The sequence below is a fragment of the Lonchura striata genome, chromosome 24 (assembly GCF_046129695.1).
Source record: "Lonchura striata isolate bLonStr1 chromosome 24, bLonStr1.mat, whole genome shotgun sequence".
Lineage (NCBI taxonomy): Eukaryota > Metazoa > Chordata > Aves > Passeriformes > Estrildidae > Lonchura > Lonchura striata.
In genome coordinates, this window is record NC_134626.1 from 1,350,876 (window position 1) to 1,357,482 (window position 6,607).

Genomic DNA, 6,607 nt, shown 5'->3' on the forward strand with positions numbered 1-6,607 from the left:
TGTGCACTAATAGGGTGGTGGGGAGGGAGGGCTCAAAAAAAGGCAAGTGCTTTCTTGCCTCTTGTCTCCAGTCAGGACAAGATTTGTTGGGTGTTTTTAACTTTAGGGTGTCTCTTACCTGTGGAAAAGCACATGATGCAGAGGAGGGTTTGTAGCTGCTGAGCTTCCCCACCCAGCAAATCCAGGGGTCACAGCTGTGGTTTGCTGCTGGAAGCTCTGCCTTTGTGCCTGCTCTGCCCAGCTCCCTCGCAGTTGGGGCTGGGAGTGGCTGGAGGGTGCACAGAACTGAGGAATTAGTTCATGCTCAGCTCCAGACACCCAAACAGGCTCGTGTTCCAGCTGCATGGAATATTTGAAACAAATGACCTGCTCGGGGCTGGGAGCCTGCAGTGTTTATGTACAGAGCCATGGCAACGGGGGAGGAAGTCATGAGCTGGGGATTGGCCCTGATGGGATCAACAAATGATATCACAGATTAGCAGGCCCTAATAAATCAGTGGAGCTCTGCTGTTCTTGCCTCCCTCCCAGCCCTGGCAGCGTGGCAGGCAGATCTCTGCCTCTGTGAGGAGCAGAGAAAGCTGCAGGTTCTGCTTGTGTCAGGATGCTGCCCTGCCAGCATCCTCCTCCTCCTCCTCCTCCTCCTCCTGTGCTGACTCAGGAGGTTTCCACATGGAGCTGCTCCTCCTTTTTGGGAGGCTCCTGGCCCTGACAGCTGCCTGCCTGTGCTGGAGCCACTCTGGGAGAACATTGGCATCCTGGTGCTGTGCACGAGCAGTGGAGTTTTGTCCCCTCCCGTGAGCTCTGAGAGTGATCTGTGTCCAGAAAAGCCTGCGAGGGGGCAGGAGTCGAGGAGCTGCTGAGGAGACGTGGCATCCTTCCCTGGCAGCTTGTCAAGCTCTGCTCAGGAGGGAAAGGCTGTCCTGGGTGCAGGCTGCACTCCTGACAAAGCTGTGCCCGTGCCAGGACAGGAGCCCTGGCAGGGGGGAGGCAGCTGCCAGTTCTCTCCTTTGTCTGCAGGACTGAGTTTCTTTCTGAGCTCAATTCCCTTCCCTGCCGGAGCCCAGCCTCCCCTCGGGACCTCAGTCCTCTGCCAGTATCAAGGCAATTTTCCCTTTCCCCGGGCCTGAGATGTGGGAACTTGAAAGAACGTGCGTCACGCTTTTAAAAACTTATTTTGGCAGTCACACCTTTTCTCCTGCATAAGGTAAGACAATTATGAAAAACAGTTCCTAGGCTCTGCCCTCTCTTCTCTCCCACACGCTTCCTATGCAGAGCTAATGCTGTTGATCCCATGCCAAAGTTGCATTTGACTGGAGAAGGAAATATCATGATTTATTTAGTAGAGTTTATTAAAATTAAAAACCTAACCCAAAGCACAGCCTTTCTTGGCTTACAAAACAGTGCTGAAAGGAACAGAACCCATTCAGTGCTCACACAAAACACACTGGAGCACCGACCCTGCCTTTGCACATGTTTTCATTCGAAACTATTGCGGGCTTGTCTGCCCCTCAGACACAAAACTATTTGAAGCAGCTGCCAGATGTTTTGTCTGCCTCTTGCTGTACAATTTGCTCTTCCCAGCACTGCTGGGGCTGCCCTGTGCCCTGTTCTGCTCCTGTGGCACCCCGTGCTGCTTGCCCGCCCTGCGCCGGGCACGGGCAGGTATAAATTTGGGATTTCACTGCCAGGTGCCAGCTCAGAGCAGCAGCACACCGCTCTGCTGCCACGCTGCTGCCTGAGAGCTGAGCTGATTTACAGCCCAGCTGATTTACAGCCTCCTGCAATGAAAGCACCCAAGGGCCTGAGCTGAGCCCGTGGTGAGCAGCCACAGCCCAGGGCAGCCTCTTGGGCCGGAGCTTAGCCGAGTTATAAATCTTATTCCCCCCCATCAGAGGGATGATAAATTCTCAAATACAATGAAGTGGGGCAGACGTTTGTGTTTTTCCTGAACTGTGACAAATTTGACTCCTGCAGAAGAGAGATACCTGCTGAAAGGGATTTCCTGGGTGTTTGCCTGGCCTTGGGACACAGTCTGTGTAAAATCTGTGACCTGGGAGCAGTCCCATTTGCCATCCCTGGCTTTCTGCCCCACACACACTCTGGAAAACCCCATCCTGTACTCTGGGGCATCCCAGGCTGGAGTCCTCATTAAATGGGGTTAACCTGCAATTTTTCATTTTATCCTTTAATATTCAGACTCCTGCCCACACTTTTGGGGCACCCAGCCCTGCTGCTGCCTCTGCCATCAGCTGTGGCTGTTCTGCAGCCAGCAGCTCGTGCCCAGGGGCGGCTCTGCTGTGCCAAGGTGTTGGTGGGACGTGGGCCAAGACAGAGGAGCCACTTTTGGGTAACCCTGCAAAGAGCACCTGGCGTGTCCTGAGGAGTGCTGCAATGCCTGTTCTTACCAGAGCCTGCCGTTGTTCCCTCTCAGAATCTCTTATTAAGCAATTATTTAGGAGCACCTAACAACATTTCAGTCTAAAGCCTGCACAAGCAAACAGGATCTCCAACTTATTTTTTTAAATGCTACATGGGCAGGCAAAAACACCTGCCTAAACTGGAATCTGGTAGGACACAGGTGTTGGGTTTTTTCTTTGCGTTTTTTTTGCCTTATATGAAAAAATAGTGAAGGTTTCCCACATTGGAAATGGGTCTGAACTTTTTGCTCTCTCACTTTTCTCAGAACAGGACCCTGAGAGTGCAGAACTTTCTGGTAGGCTCAGGTGAAGTGCCATCCACCAAAGCAGTAGCTGAATTTCCTGCCCCAGGCTGGATGTTTTCTTTGGGAGAGAACCACCCAATATTGATAAGGTCTGTTTCTACTTAATTTGGGGTCCAGCAGAGAGACTTGAGGAGTACCAGCTGTTACTCCCACATATGATCTGTATTTTTCAAACTGTCTAGACACCTGGGTGGGTTGCACACACTGCCAGCATAGGTAGTAAATCATGTCAAACCTTCTCTTTCTCCACAGGTTTGTTTTGTTTAACGAGCTAGATGGGAATCAACAGACAAGTGAGGAAATTTGATCACTGAGGCTGACACTTGGCTATTTTTCATTCCGACCTGGTGGAGAGGTTTCAGGATTTTTGGCTGTGGTGTTGGGTGACACCACTGACACAGCAAACCCTCCCAGCACTGAGCTCTGGGGTGTTTCACGTGTGCTCTTTGTGAAATGGTGCTCAAGGACAACTGACCGAAGCTCTGCTGCAGGGAGGAAGTTACAGCAGTGAAAGTCAGATTTACAGAATGCCAGAAATTAAATTTACAACTGGCTGCAAAGGAAAAGCTGGAAGAATGGCCACTGAAGGTCCTTATGATGCATCCTGCTTGGATAAGCACGAATGTTTTCAATTAATGCTCTCACAGATGCCAGCTGCCTGCTCCGAAGTGAAGTGCTGTGTGACAGGATCCTTTTTGTTAGAAAGAAGGTGATTTTTCATACTCAATCTGGCTGGTTTATTTGCCTTAAAAAAGCAGGGAAATGCAAATTTGAAAAGGGTGAGGGGACCAGCTGAGCCTGGCTGGTGCTGCCAGGCTCCACTGGCCCGGCCCTGGCTCAGGGTGGCCAAAGTGGTCACGGTGAGAGGGACTCTGCTGGTGAGAGCAGGGCCCGAAGAGACAAATTCCAAAGCACAAAGAGAAAAGGATGTTTTCTTTTCCGCTGGACAAAACACAACTTTTCTGGCAGGCTCAGGCAGGACAGTCTGTCCACTTTGGCAATACCCTGCACGCCTGGACGGACACGAGTGTGTTTTTACATCAGCCTGGCCCCGTTGCTCAGCCTCTCTCCAAGAGGATTTGGCAAGGAAGGGATCTGAGAGGGTTGGGGAACGGGGCAGCCTGCAGAGTGCTGCTTCCCTCACACAGCACCCAGCACCTTTTGGGGACACTGACCCCAGGGAGAGCACCCCCAGCAATCAGCCTGGGTGCTGCTGCCCTGGCTCAGCACCCACAGAGCTTCAGCAACAGCCCTGAGCTGCAGCAGCCCCAGGGCCAAACCCTCCTCACTTGTGATTCTGAACCTCTGCCAAAGGCATCTGCTAAAGGATTCATGTCAAAGGCTTTTCCTGACCAACACTCTCTTTGCATCCTGGCTTCTTCCAGGGTCAGAGCTGCTCTGCCAGTGCCCATCCCCTCCTGAAAACACTGTTTAACACCCAGCTGGGGAGATGGTGCTTGATGCTGGCGCTCAGTTCTTCTAAACTGCAAGCTAAACTCACTGGGAAATGAATCACGGCTTGTCTTGGGATTCTCAGGCTTGTTTAGCTTGCAAACACCCCACCCGTTTGACCGTAATATTATTTTATTTGCCTTTGCTGTTTGTAGACAAAGATACGCCCCTTGTGCTTGCTGAAAAATTCTTGTGATTAGTGCCAGTGCCAGGCAACCTGAGAGAGGAAAACAAGTTTATCCTAGCGAAGGCCGTGCTTAGTCCTGATTGTGAAGTTCAGAACACAGTTAGCAAACACAAGCACAAGGAAAGACAGAGCTGAGGCACGTGTGCCACAAGTGCCTGCTGTAAACATTGGGAATCCTCCACGATCCCCACTCCTGCCCCACTTTCCAGTCAAAAATGTTTGGAAACTCCTTTGCTCTGAGTGCTGGATGGGGATATGCTTAAAGCATCAAGCAAAGGTGGGAGGAGAAGAAGCAAAAGGAAACACTCTCCTAAAGCCAAATTATTTTGGAGAGGGGGGGTTACTGGGAAGGAGAAGTTGTTTTGTGTTGTTCAGTTTTCTGAGAAAACATCCCTGCAGCCAAGACAAACAGAGATGCCTGCTCTAGATCTTGTTACCTTTGGTCTCTTTGGGCCCCATGTCAGTTCCCAGGTTATTTTTATGGACTGTTTAATCCAGGGCTTTGTTTCCCCTGTAGCTAAATGGTATTTTAGATTCCAGGCCAGCTTCAGATGCTGATACCAGCTGTCTAGACAAAGAGTGGCCCATGGACATGATTGTAAATAAAAACAGTCTTGGGACTATGGGATTTTTTTCCTTCCTTCTCTTTTAAACACTGGAAGAATCATGCTCACACAATCATATCAAATATGAATATTATTTTAAAAGAAAGAAAATTATAGAGTTGGATGGATCCTGACCAAAAAAAGAAACCAAAACATTCACTTGGTGGGAAATGTCAACATTTCAACATTTTTCCAATACTGTCATTTTTAAGAAATCCCCAAATTCCTGCTCCCAACCAGCCTTTCTGGCCAGCAGCATCAGACCCGAAGCCAAAAGGCAGCAGAAAGGGTCTCTTTGAACAGTGTACACACACCGTGTTTATAAAGGCTGCACTCTGCTTTCACTTGACTCTTCCAGAGGATGTCCAACTTCCTCAGCATTTCACTTCCACGGGTTCTCCAAAGGCTGGGCAGCTCCAGCTGGCTGTGAGCCGAGGCTGCCATAAATCAACCCTGGCAAGAAGTTCCCTTCTCAGCCTTGCTTCCCCTCGGCAGCATTTTGGGGAGCAGAATGGATTCATTTTCTGAGCACCCCTGGGCTCTGCAGGGCCCTTTCTCTGCTTCTAATTAGGTGATGCAAATTCTTCAGATGAACTCTGGGTCTGAGGGGGAATATAAGGTCTGCAGGGATTTGTGGAACAGCCATTCTGTGCAAAAGATTTCTGTGAAACCTCTTTTTGCAGCAGCTCTGGGTGCTGCCATGCAAGGGCAGCGTGGACACGGCAGAAAACTCTGGTTCAGCATCATTTATTAGGCTACAGTCTGTATTAGGTTGCAAAATCCAGGACAAGAGCTCTGCTCAGAACTGAAGTATCCTCCAGATAAGCCCTGGAAAAAGTGTGAAACAACCCAGATTTTTTTTCACCGAGGCAAGGAAAAATGTGGAGTCTGTCCCCAGCCTAAACCCAGTCCCCAGTTTATGGTATAGAATGTTACAAACATTATATAGCAGAAACTATGTGTGCTGTATTTACAATAACGTGCCAATGTAACCTCCCTCAGTGGGATGTGACAAACATTAAATACCAGAAACTCCCTGGGCTGCATTTACAAGAACGTGCCAATATCTGTCACCTACGTTGGACAGTGTGTCCCCAGCCTGAACCAACAGAAAAATGCCAACACCACAGTGAGACATGGAGGGCATGAAGAAGGACAAAAAGGATGAGACACAATTTCCTCCACCTTGTCCCTTTTGGAAGCCTAATCTAGCATCCTAAAATTTTACTTTTGCACCCGTGCCACACTTAATTATTACTGATATCAAACACTCAGAGCTGGTAATTCATCCTGTAAGATTGAAAACTCTTTTCCATGGACAGAGATCACAGACAGTGTCCTGGGGACTCTGGACAGAGACACTGTCTGTGATCTCTGTCCATGGGTTCCTGACACCTGCCAGGGGAAGCCCTGGATTCCCACAGGGATCCTCAGGATTCTGCTTTTCCTCCTGCTCTCCCTCCCTGAGAGAACACATGGCATCCACCAGGGCTGGGTGACTCCAGCCCAGCTCCTTGCTGCTGTCCTGGCTGCTGCAGCACTCTGGGGTGAGCAGAGGTCAGGTTCTTGCAATCCCTCTGCCTCCTCCTGCCCACAGCCCAGGGCTCCTGGCAGTGTGTAATGGGTGCTGTGCTTCATCCC